The 16,761-nt window shown below is 45.3% G+C and overlaps 1 protein-coding gene across 1 annotated transcript in view; it reads left to right on the forward strand.

Annotated features, from left to right (window-relative positions):
• Nucleotides 1-4,325: 4,325 nt before the first annotated feature.
• LOC110493976 (plexin-A1) overlaps nt 4,326-16,761 on the forward strand; it is a gene marked incomplete in the record, with an annotated part of 289,525 nt that continues 277,089 nt past the window's right edge. Inside the window, 1 exon segment of the mRNA XM_036949987.1 lies at nt 4,326-4,513.

Here is a 16,761-nt window from a genome sequence, read left to right on the forward strand (position 1 = left end):
AATACGCCTATAATGGATGAGAACGCGGTGGCTACTGCTTACAATATTCCCAGTGGTGTTCATTTACAGTTAATTGATAGCCGAGGTCTATGAAGAGATACACATTAAATCAAAGCAAATAAGCCTGCCTATAGGGTTGCATGCCATTTAAGAAACAAGCCTCGTGAGTCTTTTCGAGCTTCCTGCAACTGAAACGCACTCTGAAATGAATAATTCAAGTGGAAATATGCTTAACTCATATTACCTTACTTAAGGCATTATTATTTTAAAGGCACTTTAACTTCTACCAGCACTCCCAACCTTTAGAAGCTAAAACTAGAGCCCTTAATTGAAACAAGAACAAAGCGGCCACCCCGCCTCTGTTTCGGTAAAAAGCTGAGGGATGACCCTGGGGAAATGTGACTGCACTCAAACTCATTGGCAAAGCCATGGACGCAAGGACTGACCATCCATTATATCAAATTGATAGTTTTATCCATGTTTTGAGGCAATACAGTGTTTACATTTACATTGTTAACAAAACATTGGCGTAAAACCAGCTTATGTTATGGGTTTTGATGAGGTACAGTCCATTATGCTCCTGAGGCCTTTATAAAGTTATGTTCTTCAAGAATCGATGTGTTACGCTTGTCGTCGGATGATGATAAATGACCGGACCAAGGTGCAGCGTGGTAGGCGTACATTCTCTCTTTACTTGAAAATGTAACACCGGGGAAAAACACAATGAACACAAACCGAACGTAAAAGCTAGTCGTGCAATAAAGCAGCAAACAAAGACAAGATCCCACAAAACCCAAAAGTCTGATTCCCAATCAGAGACAACGATAGACCGCTGCCTCCGATTGGGAATCCAACACACCAACATAGAAACAGAAAACCTAGAATGCCCACCCTAATCACACCCTGACCTAACCAAATAGAGAAATAAAAAGGCTCTCTAAGGTCAGGGCGTGACACAATGGCTATATACAGAATGTCATTCATTTATACGTCCAAAAATAGATGTAGCAACTAAGGATTCTAGCTTTAAATACAGTAGTAAATGCTTACTCCTCTAGTTTTTTATTCTTATTTACAATCCCCTTGTTTTACAGTGAGATCCACAAGTATTGGGACAGTGACACACGTTTTGTTGTTTTAGCTCTGTACGCCAGCACTTTAGATTTTAAATGACACAATGACTATGAGGTTAAAGGGCAGACTGTCCCTTTTTGTACATAGCCCCCCCCCCCATTTTTCGCGGACCAAAAGTATTGGGACAAATTCCCTTACAGTGTGTGTATTAAAGTAGTACAAAGTTAATTGGTCCCATAGTCAGAGCAGGCAATGACTACATCTAGCTTGTGACCACACCTTTTATTTTGTGCCAAATAGAAATGAAACTGGTTCATAATGTACTGTATTGTGTCGTGTTGGGAGTCACTTTGATTGGAAATAAGAATAGAATATGTTGCTAAACACATCTTCTACATTCCTGTGGGTGCTACCACGATTACAGATAATCCTGATTGAGAATGTTACAGGCAGAAATATCATACCCTCTTCCCTCCAAAACGCTAACCCCCCGCCTATTATTGTAATGGTGAGAAGTTATTATGGATTGGTTATTGCGTCTTTGTTATTATGTCTATGATATTTGTGCGTCTGACTTTCTCACAAATCATTATTCACAATTCATTCAGGGCTATCCATAATCGCGGAAGCATCCACATGAATGTAGAAGTGTTCAGAAACATATTCTATTCTTATTTGCAAATAATAGTAACTCCAAAATGACACAACACACATTATTTACCATTCATTTTTATTGGGCACAAAATAATGCAAAACACAACCAAAACAAAAAGAAAATGCATCCAAAAAAGTTTGTACAGTCAACAGCTTAATGTAGTCATTGCTATGAATACGGGACCAAATACTTTACACAAGGGAATGGGAGGGAATCATGTACAGAAAGTGCTGTAATTTCTAGACTGTTCAGCCGATATGGATGAAAATATCCTCAAATTAAAGCTGACAGTCTGCACTTTAACATCATAGCCAAAACAACAGAACACGTGTCACTGTCCCAATACTTATGGAGCTCACTGTATGTACCTGATAAATCACAACCGACAGATTCATATGTCTGACCTGTCCTAATCGGTCATTGGCAGCTCCTGGACGTCTCTGGAATTTCCTCATCTGGTCAGGATGAATCTTATCATGAGATTTGTAAATGACCTGACGACAGCCTTAGGCGGATGTTAGCATGAGCTAACAATAAGCTAATTGCATCATTATTACCTGCTTAGTCTTACATGTCACCTCAGGTAACAGGTGTCCCCTGCAGTCTAGTTTTAATGGGGTTCATGGTACGGTGTTAACATTATGTCTGTTTTGTTGGCATAGGTTCGCTGGCTTGTTTGTTATAGGGCGTCGTATTTGAGGATTTTGGATCCACTGAAGTCTCCGCCTTGGCAAGATCGATTGATCCGATTACGATGGCGATCTGCAGCAAGTGTGAACGCGCATAAATGCATGTCAGAGCCCGTGTCTCGTGTAGCTTATGTGTGCTTAGTGTGTGTGAATGCTAATGTTTGCACAAGGTGCGCTTGAGTGCATGTACTGTATATATATACAGCATTTGAGTGTGTTTATTCAAGTGTGTGTGTGATATTTGTGTATAGTGTGTGATTGTATAAGATTGCTAGTGTGTGTGTGTGTGTGTGTGTGTGTGTGTGATATTTGTGTATAGTGTGTGATTGTATAAGATTGCTAATGTGTGTGTGTGTGTGTGTGTGTGTTATGTGTATAGTGTGTGATTGTATAAGATTGCTAATGTGTGTGTGTGTGTGTGTGTGTGCGCGCGCAGGGTGCATGTAGGAGCGCAGAGACTCCTGCCTCTAGCAGATCAGTCAGTACATACTGTATTTGCACTGTGTGTATCCAATGTAACCGTTTGTTCTTTTGCTCTGTTCCCAAGCACAAGTGCATTAATAGTGTATGGCTAAATACACAGCAAAACAACAACAAACAAAAAGCCACACTTAAATATTCTCTCTGCTTTCTGCCCAAGTCGTATCCTTTGTTGACCATCTCAACAAATCATGACAGCTGACATCCTCTATCATTCTTTGAAATGAACAACTAACTCATGCCATTGATTTGCACATTGGGATTCAAATAATCTAATTGAATCAGAAGGGACCAGTGAAGAGACCGTCTATTTTCATTCATTTCCTGGTCCAGGAGAACAGAGGTCTTGCTGTTGAAGTTGAAAATATGGTCTGTTGTGAAAGAATGTTTCACATAGTGTGTGGGGAACTGTGTTCCATGTTCTGTCTCTTGATATTAGTGTTGGGAGAACCATTGCGCAAACCTCAGCCTGTGGTTGAGTGCTGTGAGGACCCTTACACACACAGACAGAAAGAGCCAGGTGGTATGGTGAGTGCCAGACCTGGCTAGCTCCTCTCAAGAGTGCAATCTGTAATGTGAGCTTCCCGTTAGAATAACTTGTTTATCCCAAAAGCTTCCTTGCTCCAAGGACACATAAAACTGTGTCCAATACACACTTTGTAAGACGATCTTCCTAGGAGACTGTTTATAAATATACAAATGTCAGGTTTCACTTCTACTGTCAAAAACAACCTTTTCTATAGACAGGTCTATAACAAACCCTGTTTGTCTGTGAACAATCAAGCCTAGCCTATCATGAACTGAAGCAATAGCCCTCTTGTTGACAAAGACAAATATAGACGGATCATTTGTTATTCATTTTGCCTAACCTTTTATTAATTCATCAACTCAGGGAAAATTACGTTATCTTCTTATGAACATGATTAAAGGCCAAGAAAGTGAGGTTGTTTTGCCAATTTCAAGCTGTGGCCACCATCTGACTTATTTTCCTTCTTTGTCTATGGTATTATGGCTGTTCCAAACATTCGTCAGAGGTGCATGCCACCACCCACTCCGAGGGCTGTGTCTGCCTACTGTTCTGGAGTGTGAATTCATTACACCTTGTGACAAACAGGAGGGGGAAAAGGGCGAGGAACCGGGAAGAAAAATTGCCCTACCAACTAATCCCTTCAAAACCTCACCACTATTCCACTCGTTTGTCCTACCTGATCCCTCACCAGGTCGGCAGTCCCCACGGGACACGATCGTTCAACACACCTTGTACCTCTTCTCCAGTAAAATCTCGTACACCCAAGGACTTCTCTGCAGCTGCCACCACATCGATGTCCTGTGATTTCACGTTCCATTATCTGCGGTACAATTGATCACTCTACTCATCGACGCCCTCTGTGGAATAAACAAGGTATTGAGGCAGTCCTCGCTCTCATTGCCAGACAGACACATCGAGGCAGGCTTCTTTCTCTCTGGAAGCCTCGAGCTGCATTCCTCTTCATTCACACGAAGGGAGCCGCAGTGGTGAGCACGCTAGCACACCGTGACAAGAGTGGAAATGTCCTCAAGTTTTGGATTTTAACCACATTGGCTAGGATATCTTACCCAATGGCCACTTGAATTTGTAAGTACCCAGAGGAGTTTGGTGCGTTATTTTGAACGAGATAAACGGTTATTTTGGTTTGAAACATTTGGGTGTTTTCGCTCCCATGTTGCGAGTTTGGTATCGGATGTTTTTTTGTTGTCTCCTTTCTGGTAGGAGGACCTCTGCGTTGCGTCTGACGAGTTTATGGAGCTTGTGATTTCAAAACATAGACCTTGTAAGAGGCAAGCAACTAGCCCCTTTCTTGTGTTGTTACCTAAGCGCAACCCATTTTATTTACCTGTGATTTGAACTTCTTCACAAACAGTCTTGGAATGCTTGTCCAACTGTTTTTCTGTGTGATTCAATCCGTTCAAGAGTTGATCAACACCGAAGTAGCAGTGGAAAACTGCGGATATTGGAGCGTTGTGTGTGTTCGGTGTGTGGATGTATCCCTTCGCTGTTCTTCAAGCAGATAGGCTACTTGAATTAACCCGAGCAGAAGCAGAATTCAAGCTTTACATCTCAAGACTTATTGTACTCTAGCCTATTTTATTGCTGTTCACTCGGGGTTTTATTATAGGCTACATCCTATCCTGACACCCTTATATCAATATTGTTTTTCTATTCGAAAAAACATGGGCAAGGACCTATAGTTCAACGGTGAATGGAAAAGCAAACTATTGGTTACCTCATTGCAAAGGGAATGCTGTTGCATTGCCTTTTTTTTTTTTAGAAGGAATGCCTCCATAGACTATATAATTATAGCCATTCACTGACAGACACTGTCGCCTGGAAAATTGTCTTGGGCGGTGAGTGGGGACACTGGGGAGGGTGGCATGTGTGGCTCATACACGGCTTTACATTGACATTCGTTGCATGCTCTCACATATTGGGGTTATTTAATAGGGCTATTTCTTGTTAGTTCTATGCTATTAAATGGACAGAAGGGAATGTAGCATATCTCAAGGGACCTGGTGCAGCTTTGTAAAAAAAAAATCGATAACCCCTATTGGCTCTAAAATAATTAGAAATGGTGTTTCATGGTGTGTTAAAAGAGCGTTAATCTGCTAAGGAATGAGTGGCAATTTGTAGGCTTTGTTATTCAACAGCAATTGTAATTCCCTATTGAGTGGTAATAGAAGGTTGAGGGTTGTCGGTGGGTGTGTTGGTCTACGCATTGGCTGTCGTCTATTGAATATGCACTCAAATACTATTTGATTTTTCTTTAATAGTCTTTTCAGTATAATTCTGGTGAGCAAATTACACACGACCCACCCTCCTCCTCAACATATAGCATTCACTAGTTAAAAAGCCTGACCGAATTTGAATGTGTTATTTCAATATGTTGTAGGCTGATTTGTCTTGCCCGTTGGCCTTTGCCCTCAGTTTACAATTTAGGCAACAGACATTGGCTTGGTGGTTAAAGGCTACGACTACCCATTCACATGTAAATGTTGAAGGATCTCAAGCGTGACAAATGTTTGTTTAGTAGGAGGTACTAGTTGAATATGACTGTCCCTAAATCATCGGATTGGCATTTGCTTCTGCTCGTAAATCACTGAATGGCAGACCGGTTGGTCTTCTAGCTACTCAAGAGTGTCTGAATCCACTGGGAATGAGTTGTAGCGCTAGTCTACATAGATCATTGCGGCTACAATGTTTAAATTCTGTAGAGTTGTATTCAAAGTAGAGACATTGTATCAGTGCGCGACCAGTGGCAACAATGTAGCTGAATGACACGTTGGTAGGAATAACGTTCGCACGCTGGTGCTTTTCAATCCAATTTCCTCACCCATCCTTCATCTTCAGCCCTCAAACTCACCTGCATGTCTAGCCTGAAGACTCCGACATAAATGAGCATTTGGATTGGGAAGGTTTCCTCTCACCACCTCTTACAAGTAGATGACTGACTTACCCAGTTAAATAAAATAAATACAAGGCAGTTATATTTGAATTTAGGCCAACTTTTCAAAGCGGTGGTAGTGCTTTCAGATTTCTATCACCCGAATCGTGCACACAAGATGAAAATGCATGCACGGGACTCATGCACTTATTGCATGAGCTGGTGGACTTATTTACATTCTTCCGTGCATGGTTCAGTTGATAGAAACCTGAATGCACTACCGGCTCTTTGAAAAGTAGATTTAATTGTACTTGTCTGTGACTATATTGTTTTGCACGCCTACCTGCAAAAGGACCATGCTCACTCACATCCGGTGAAGTAAGTTAAAACATATACTTGCTGGGTTTGTCGGCGCTAGCAAGGACATTTTTTATTCTTCTAACAAATGTATGGGATTAATCTGACTGTGACTAATGCCAAGATGATAGACAATCTTCCGAGGTGAATTTGAAGAGTTGTACCTGAAGTTTTGCTGGATTCAAATCCTTACCAGACATGACATCAAGCAGTAGCCCATGTGGCTTGCTCTGTCATCAATGGATTAAGTGTGGGTCCTCACGTTTTGTAATTTAGCCTATGCGTTTCCAGTATGGCGTTGCAAATGACTCTGCCAGAAAACTACAAGCATGTCAGGGGCTGGCCATTCACTGATCTAGTGTTGATATCAACTGGATTTGAATTTTTTTTTTTTATTTTTATTTTTTACCTTAATTTGACTAGGCAAGTCAGTTAAGAACAAATTCTTATTTTCAATGACGGCCTAGGAACAGTGGATTCACTTCCTTGTTCAGGGGCAGAACAAGTTGAAAATCACCTTGTCAGCTCTGGGTTCGATCTTGCAACCCTTCGGTTGCTAGTCCAACGCTCTAACCACTAGGCTAATTGCCGCCCCAATTGAGGAATGAGGAAGAACCTACTGTCTAACTTGATTCTGTAGGGCTAACGGGCTTTATAAAGTGAATCAATAGTCAGTACCTCCCTCCAGTGTATGTGCGTAGTGTGTGTGAGTCTTACGTTTGTGTGCGTCTCCAGTGTGTGTGAGTGGACTTGGCAGAAGACTGCTACATTAACAGCCCCCTTGACTGGCAAACATTTTAAACCGGTGTGACAACCTCATCCTGAGGTATTCTCTCGCTCTCTCTCCTGCTGTTTCTTTCTCTCTCGTCCTCTCCTTCTCCCACTGTCGCTTTCCCTCTTCTCTCTTCCTGTCACTCCTTCTTTCTTCACCCTCTCTCTCATTTTCTTTCCTCCTGTCAGGGCTGTGTGTGTTTCTCCCTCTGAGGAGTGCTCCTGCTGGGTTCCGACACCCTGTCAAAATTCCCACATTTCGGAATCTCCGCTTCCCCTCTCTCTGTTCTGACTTCTGTTAATTGTTGGTTTCGGCTCATTAGGACACATCCACCGCTGTTCCGGTCCAATCCGCCATGGTATCTACGATATTCCTGGCATTGCCAGCCCAGGCTGCGCTGTTTTGGCTCACTCTTGGCTCTCTCAAGGAGGAAGCGTTTAGTGCGAGTGTAAAAGGAGACCTCTTACCAATGTGAGTTTGTCAGAGGGAGGCAGCGGGATGCCATGCGAGTGGTTTAATTTCCCCTTGAAGATGATTGAGGGCTTTCTCAATGGAGTGTAATGGAATATCTTCTTTCCGTATACGAACCAGTGGAGATGGGTTGCCATTTTTTTTCTTCCTCTCTTTCATATTTTTCCCCCTCGCTTTTTCCCCTTCTCTTCCTCCTCTCTCTGCTCCTCCTATCCACTCATTCTCCTTTTGCTTCCCTCCCTGTTCATGTCCCCCTGTAGTTACTCTCTCTCTGTTTCTCAACGTTATGACCACCCTTCCTTCGTTCCCTCTCCATCTTTCCATCTCCCCCCCCTTTTTGAACAGTGTGACTGACTGTCTCTCTGGGGTTCCCTGCGGCCCCTGGGCTAGGCTGCAGCAGTGATATTAAAAAGCACCAGAGAGGCCAGCAGTGAGGGGGCTTGTCTGAGGGTCCCGACACACGTGAGAAATAAGCCTTTTTACCTAACTAATATAGACCTTAGAACTCTCTCCAATACAAAACCTCCCAAGGCCTGTCAGGCATACTGACGGACTGAGTGACTAGCTGTTCGATGGGACTGACCTTGAATTTAATCGGCAGTGTGCAGTCATGGTGCCAGTGCACCAGACCACGTCTTTGTATCCGTTCTACCACACGATGCATTTCTATCGGAAAGGTTCTGTAACGTTGCATTCTCTTGAACAAACCCCAGGATGGATAACCAGCTGACCAAGACCACCTAGAGAAAAGAGTTTGGCTTCTGTTGACAGTTATTGATTTCAATTGACAGTTTTGATGCTATGGGGGCAATGGGGGCGTTTACTGGGAAATAATCCAAGGGAAAGGCTGACCAAGGCACCTATTGGTCCACCGAGCTCCGAACGGCAAACGTTTATCTTCTTCCTCCGCTGAGGGGACAGTCAATGGAGCCGTCCAGGAAGTGTATCAATCAGTGTGTCACTGACCAGATGTCAAGCGGTCGCCCAACTGCGGTACACTTGTTTTGAAACTGAAAACAGAACTGAGCTCTCTTATTGGACAGGTCCAGGTAGAACCCCCACCCCCCCACCACCATTTAATTCAATTTGGTGCCTAATGAACAAGACCCAGGGTTTCGCATAGCATGGTTGTTGGTGTCGTTCAAGTTTAATTCAGGAAAATAATTTTTAATGAACGCAAAATAAATTCCTGGATTTATAAAACTGTGCATGTAGGCCTTTATGAAAATTGAATATTGTTGGTAGAAACTGTTAGTGTTGACAATGGTATTTTCTAAAGGATGCGGGAGCCTAGTGGTTGTTTGTACTGCTCAGTGGAGTCTGTCAGCCTCTTCAGGCTTGTTTAATGAAAACCACTGTGGGAGAGGAGGCGGCACACTGAGCAAAGCAAAATATGTGTATTTTTGTTGGTGCAGCACACAATTTGTGTGTGTGCATCTATAGGTGTACACTGTGCTCGTATAGGCAATGTGCTTAGGTAAAAAGGCCTTTGTGTATGTGGGTGTGTGTCCATTCCTAGGTTTAATATAAGCATACCCACTCTCCATTGTGGGGAAGATTTAACTAGGAATAGTTGACAACAGGCTTTTTATTGTTGTGATTCGTGTTAATGGTGTGGCGGGCTTACTTCAAAATTGCTTCTTTCTTCGCCTTCTGTGTCTCTTGCTCCTCTCCCTGCAATGCAGTATCTGCCCTGGCACTGTCCCTCTCATCATATCTGTTCTGTTTACCGAGGGGAATTTAAATAATTAATTTGCCTGCCTGTAAATAAGAATAATAGAATGCGCTGCCGGCCCTTTAAGAGAGCCACTTGCCCAGGGAAAGCATGGCCGCCAGCAATACTATAAATCAGGTGTGGTGTGGCGACATAAATGGGAGACCGTCGCTCACCCCTCCCTGTTAGAGGAAGAAAGGCTCATTTAAAGGAGGTCAACAGCGCCGCTTTGCCCTCAGGCGGTGTGTGTGTGTGTGTGTGTGTGTGTGTGGCAGAGTGAGCAAGAGTGTGTGATTGTACCTGGCACACATGCATACACACACATGCACGCCGCCCACTCTGAAGTCAACACCTGTGTGTTTACCAGATGTAGGTAAGTGTTCATTTATTCATTTTGTTTACTGCCTGTTTTCCCCTGAGTGCTTGGAAGTGGACTGCTTCAGGCTAGTTTGGCCTGTGTGTGTGTGTGTGTGTGGTGAAATTAAGTGGGCAGTCACGTCAGAGAAATAGCCTAGTTGATACCAACTAGCTGTGTTGACGGTTAGCTAAATTCATTCAAGGGTGTGGAAGTCGGCTAGATTCTCGCTTTGGCCAGTTGATAAAAAAAAAAAAAAATCCATCGGAATCACTAGTTCGCGTTCCAGCCTCTCACTTCCAGAGCTAAACTCCCAGTGACTTTTTGCTCTTAATCTCTCTGCTGTGTCTGTCTCAGCCAAAGGGATAGCTGGAATTCCAGGCACCGACGGCTCCGCGGAGCGAGCTGCAGATAAGCTTTTTAGATAAGAACACGCCGTGAAACTGTAGCGCGGTCAGAGGTTGAGTGGTAAAAGGAGCGATGTGGTAAGAAGCGCCCTCCCCCCGACCCCGACTCCACTCCAGATAAGTGTTTCTCAACTCCAGTCACGCCAAGGGACTTTTTTTGGTTGTTTTGTTCTAACTCCGCTCCAACAGATTCAACTAGTCATGAAGCCCATTGAGTGTTGAATCAGACGTGTTGGTGTGAGGCGGAATTTCAAATGTGCACACCCTGGGGGGGGGGGGCTTCCTGCAGGACTGATGTTGACACATGCTCTCTAGACTAAAACACGTAGGCCTACAACATCACAAGCCCTCCCCTTCTATCTAGCACCCTTTGTCAACGCTCTCTTTTGTCTGTGTGTGAAAGAGTTAGAGACAGATATGATGAGCCCGCCACTCGTCTCAAATCAAATGTTATTGGTCACATACAGGTGCTTAGCATGTTATTGCGAGTGTAGCGAAATGCTTGTGCTTCTAGTTCCGACCGTGCAAGCAAAGTTTCCTAAGAACCAGAAGCGAAGCAGCCCTCTCTGTCGGTGCCATCATATCATGTGTGTCGGCATTGTACCGTAGCATAGCATGTCGACCACAGATATTTGATTTTTGCCCCTCAAGGCTACCCTTAATGCAGAAGGTTAGCGGGCCGGTATAAAAAGGCTAGCGGGCCGGTATAAAAAGGCTAGCGGGCCGGTATAAAAAGGCTAGCGGGCCGGTATAAAAAGGCTAGCGGGCCGGTATAAAAAGGCTAGCGGGCCGGTGACATGCCTCCATCCTGTTGGAAGGAGACCCACACCTGTTGCACATATTTGTTCTGTTCCAGCACTAGCACAGCTGATTCATTTGCTAAATGAATCCTCAATCCCAGTAGTTGAATCTCAGGTGTACTACAGCTAAAATATAGTAAATGTATGCAGTGTCTCTGGGTCCAGGAGGAATGGATTGGGAAACACTTTAACCAACCGATTCCAATGCTTCATTAGCCAAAGTTCTCAGGAGTTTTGGAAGCTTCTGTCTTGTGGTTCTCCTCTCAACATTTTACATTTGTGCAATTTAGCAGATGCTCTTATCCAGAGAGACTTGTACTTTTTCGTACTGGTCCCCTGTGGGAATCAAACCCACATCCCTGACATTGCAAGCACCATGCTCTACCCCACCCCCACCTTTCCTTCATCCCTCCCTCCTGCCCTTATCTTTTACCTTAGCTTGTTAAGTGAAAAGCCACTCCAGCCATGTTGTGCAGAACATTGCCAATGCTAATTCCTTTAGCAGACCTGGGCTAGCCGTGTAGCCTAAACGCTAACCCAGCGGGGGATACCACTCCACTCCGCAGCTGGGTGAGGGCTTTTTATTAGTCCCTCCTCAACCCCTTGGGGAGTTGAGTTAGTAGACAGGGCCTGGGACTAGAACTCTGGGAATAATTATTGCTAGCGAGACAATGCGGGAATGGGCAGGGAGGAGGAGGAGGAGGAGGGCTGGGAGGGCTGAGACTGAGTGAGTGGGGGGGGGGGGAGGGGGTCAAAGGTTAGACAGATCCTCTTTAAGGTGGGGGGATGGTGGATCGTTTATTGGCAGCGGGACCTCTCCCTCCCTGCTCTCCAAGGCAGGGTTAGCTGCTATGGGAAGGTGGGGAGAGGCTTGGTTAAATGGGCCCCCGCATTACAGTCATGATGACTCCAGTTGTGCTTGGTGGCATTTGACCCCCCCCCCCCCCCCGTTCTGCATACGTGGTTCCATCCATCCCCAAGAGCTGTCATTGAGGTCAGGACTGTACCAGCTCACGGGGAAAAGGGGGGTGGGCGGTGTAGGAAGGGGGATAACATAGCATCCGACTTCTCAGTGTTAGTCATTGCTGGTTCAATGATTCAAAGCTATTTTTGTTCATGCGCTGCACAAGCGCGCTCCACCCTTTCAGATGGCAGTGTTGATTTAGTTAGTGTGACACTTCAGGAATGCAGATGGAGGCCATATGATTCAGTCGAATCAGGCAGCGGGTTTCTATTGTCGAGCGCCACATTCCGATTAAATGGAGTGTGTGACTGGTGCAAGGTGCTGACCCGTGAAGGCTGAGAGGAGTTCCTTCCTTTCTCGCATTTCCCTCTCTCTCTCTCTCTCCGTCCCTCCTTCCCCCTATCCACCATTCCCATGGTGCTTGAGGAATGCGGTTGTTCCAGTTGATCGGGCCGTCATCTATTTATTCCCCCCCCCCCCTCTGTATGATCTCCTTCAGCTCTTAGAATGGGCCTGTCATGGCCTTTGGCAGGTCATGAGACTGACTGACGGTTTTGTCCAACAGCCAGCGCAGGGGGGCGGGGTCCTATTTAGTGAGGTGAAACGTCCCGAATGTTGCAGAACCAGATGGAACATAAAGAGCGGATTCCCTGTTCTACATCTCAAGCCAGCATATCTGTACGATAACATTTCTATCTGGACGTTCTGTAACATTGCACCCTCCTGAACAGGACCTGGGTCCACCCGGTTAAATCAGGAGAACAAGACATGAAAATGGGCTTGAATGCAGTCGCCACATCGGCTTCATTTTAACGCTCCAACCTATGATTGGAGTTTATTTGATCTATGCCTATCGAGTTTGAACAGGACACATTTTTAAAGGAGGTACTCACTCTATTCCAGTGGCACGACACAAGCCATTTGAGCTCATTCAAGAGGCCCACCTCTTTCTTGCCTTTTTTATGAATTGGCCTCGGCACAGACATTGGAAGCCACACAATCCAGAAGACTGAACACGTTTTAGGATTGTTGTAATTTCAGGAACCCCTCCAACCCCCCCCCCCCCCCCCCCCCCCCAAAAAAAAAATATGGGGGTGTTTGTTTTAGGTGGGTAATGTGGAATTTCAACAAAACTACGCCCGTCCACCTCAGCCAGGAAAAAGGGGATAAGAGGAGAGAAGAGGAAGGGAGGGAACTTGGCAGCGTAGCTGGTTCAGCTCTCTGCACAAAGCCTATCGGGAGCGTTGTTCTGGGGAAGACCGGTTGTTATGTGTGTGTGTGTGTGTGTGTGCGTATGTGGGCAGGGCAGGGGGAAGGATGACAAAACCGAGGGAGAGCGCTGACTCAAACTTTAATTAAGCCCTCATCCAGCAATCGGAACAGCTGCTGCCACCCTGGTGACTAGACAGATGTTAGGGGTGTTTCAACCAGAAAGTTTTGTTATTTGGATAAGTATTTTGGGTGGGTAGTTTGGGTGGGTGTTTTTGGCGGCAGCGGTGGGGTCTTTCTCACTCCCGATCACCAGGGTCACCAGCTCGGTTCCTGGAAAGCAACAGGCCAGTGAGTTAACCGTATCTTTTGTAGCTGAATTCTCCTAGATGGATAGACTAGACGCCTCCATTTTAAGAATGAGAGGGAGACCGAGAGATGGGAAACGGGAGAGGCAGAGACTAACATGCACCCATGCACACACCTAGAAACTTGGAGAGACGCACTGAAACTTGGAGAAACACAAGTAGTAGATCCTGGGACAGAGGACAAACTGGCGTTACACCACGCTAGGAGCCGTCTTGGTGTTCGTCCAGCGTACTCACTAGCCAATCCATAGATTCTCACTGGATTCAGAACTAATTGACATTGGGAAAAGGTTGACTTGGCTCAGCTCAAGCTACTGTTATTTCGGTCTCGCCAAACCCCTGTCTAATCTAATCTTGTCAAATGATAAAACATTGATCACAGAAAGAGTGATGCTGTATGATGTTGCTGCCTGTGTTTTTGATCAAGGCGGCGAGTGTGTGCGTACATCACGGGGCTCTGCCTCGAGTGAGTGCCTCTTCAGTGAAAAGCTGCAACTCTCTCCCTTGATCTCTTTCTCTCGCGCGCTCATTCACTCACTCCCCCCTCCCGTCGCTCTAACCTTGCGTTGGCGTGTGTTGATGAGCATGGAGTGCAGGCGCGTGCGCGTGAGATTGAGAGGGAGAGCTCCGTTTTGTTGTGTAAATGCAGCACGCCATCAATTGACTGCCTTCCTCCCTGCTTCTCCTTCAGCGGTTGAACCCTGCCCTCCGCGTGTCTGGCCCCCGGAGTGTTTGTGTGGGGCTACCCTCTTTCCCTCCCCCAGGGGCAGTGATGGCAGCTTGCCAGGGCACCACCCACTACTCCCCCTTACTTGCGATTCATGAAATATGATAAACCAGGTGGTTCGAGCCCAGAATGCTGATTTGGCTGAAAGCCGTGGTATATCGGACCGTATATCACGGGTACGACAAAACATTTTTGATTTTTGCTGTTCTAATTACGTTGGTAACCAGTTTCTAATAGCAATAAGGCACCTCGGGGGGTTTGTGGTATATGGTCAATATACCACGGCTAAGGGCTGTATCCAGGCACTCCGCGTTGCGTCGGGCCTAAGAACATCCCTTATCCTTTCTATATTAGCCATACACCACACCCCCTCGTGCCTTATTGCTTAACTATAGCCCCAGATACTGTAGTGAGCAAGCTGCTATTGGAACTGCGTTCTTGCACTAATACCATGTCTAGCCATGTTTCAGGCTGTGCCATGTCCCCATCTGTCCCCAACTGCGTCACTGGTGTCACCCTCCATCGGTAATGCAAGCTAATGCTACCCTCAGCCGTTTGGCCTACTGATTCTAGCGCTGGCGCTGTGAGAGCTGTTGGCCCTCTAGATCAGACCCACATGTCGTTTTATGTAAAAAGACCTATGGCCCCACATAAGGATGTGACCTTTTTTCAACCCTCCCCAATCCCTCTCTCCCTGGCTGACTCGGCCCTGGTGGAGTGACGGATGTGCACACGCAAGTGAAGCAGACGTTGTCGTTCCAGACCGAGGCGGCGGCTGTCTGTGTTGCCGTTGGGTAAGGGAAAAGTGTGATGCAACGGAATCTTCTAATTCTGTGAGGTTGTTGTTGTCTGCAGGCCTTGCTTCGAGGACAGCTAGATGCTACATTGTGCTATATTAAGAAAAGACTCCTTTACCTTCTGTAGCAGACACACAAACAACACTGTACTCTCCCGACCTCTTGTTTCCCACCCGACGCCCATTGTATTCCTGAAGTAAACAGTCCCGCGGCACTCGGGAGCCGAGAAGCCAAACAATAACCTGCTACTCAGTATTGCTACAGTGGGTTTAACACTAGACACATGCACACAAACAACTCGCCGTACCATTTTGTGTCTGGCGAACCCGCAAAGGGAAACGATACAATTGCCAGGGAGAGAAAGTGAAGCGAGCCGTCACAATAGCAGTTACTGTATTACGGGCGCCATTGAAGTAGACCGTTCACTAGGGCTGACCCCATGTGGTCGATTGTTTGATCGATAGGCTGTTGGTCAATCGAGATTTATTTTAGTTGAGCTGTTGCAAATTGAAGACGGAGACACCCGTCTGAGTCGCGCCCTACAGTGGACTGACCCGTTGCGGCGGTCACGGGGATGGCGCAGTCCGGCGCTCTAAGACGTGTGCTCCTGAAAACAGTAAATGGTTCTATTTGGTAAGAATAATGGTGCAACACTAATAAATATAATCATATTATTTTGAACAATAGCCTTAATTGCCTTAAGAATATTGAGGAGAAAGGAAACGCCAACTTTAGGTCTATAATCAATAGCCTAACTGTTAAACATGCCTGGCTTTTATAAATCATCCACATACTGTATATCGACAGAAATAAGGCGCCCTGCTTCTGTTGCCAGTTTGAGTGTTTGTTTAATAGTTTACTGATTATGTGAGCGCCAAGCCTCACGCAACCTTGCAAGATGTCAGATAATGCAATTACACAAATTAGGCTGTTAAATGTTTGCTATGCTGTAATAAAGGCTTTAAAAAACAACTCATTTATTCAGTGTTTACACTGTTCCAAACAGGCAGAAAAAAAATGATATTGTAATCTAACGGCACCTGTTTGTCACACATAATATGCATGCAGTTCTCCTATACCCTCTGGTTTCTTGATCTCATTGTTGTTACTACAATTGTCAGTGTGATCCTCATTTATAGTAAGCAATGTCATTATCGTTAGTAGGCTCCTTATAGTAGGCTTGTGTCACCACCATCGAGCTGCAGGCCAAAGAGCGCGTCCTTGTTTAGCCTGAATACTGTATAGGCTACTGTGTCCATCCATCCATCCATCATTCATTCGTTCATGTCATCCCACAGCATCCAAGTCGTTCGTGCTTTGAAATGCAATCGAGCATTTTGGCGTTAAAATGTAATAACAAAGGAAGCTGTGGATAAATTAGCCTGAACACTAAATAAACGGAAATTCACACATGCATGCAACTGTTTTTTGTCGTTGGTTTGATAATGGCTTTTTATGTCAACATTTTTTTAGTTAGAGCACACACTCTGGTTCATTTATTTA

Source organism: Oncorhynchus mykiss, chromosome 17 (genome assembly GCF_013265735.2).
Source record: "Oncorhynchus mykiss isolate Arlee chromosome 17, USDA_OmykA_1.1, whole genome shotgun sequence".
Classification (NCBI taxonomy): Eukaryota; Metazoa; Chordata; class Actinopteri; order Salmoniformes; family Salmonidae; genus Oncorhynchus; species Oncorhynchus mykiss.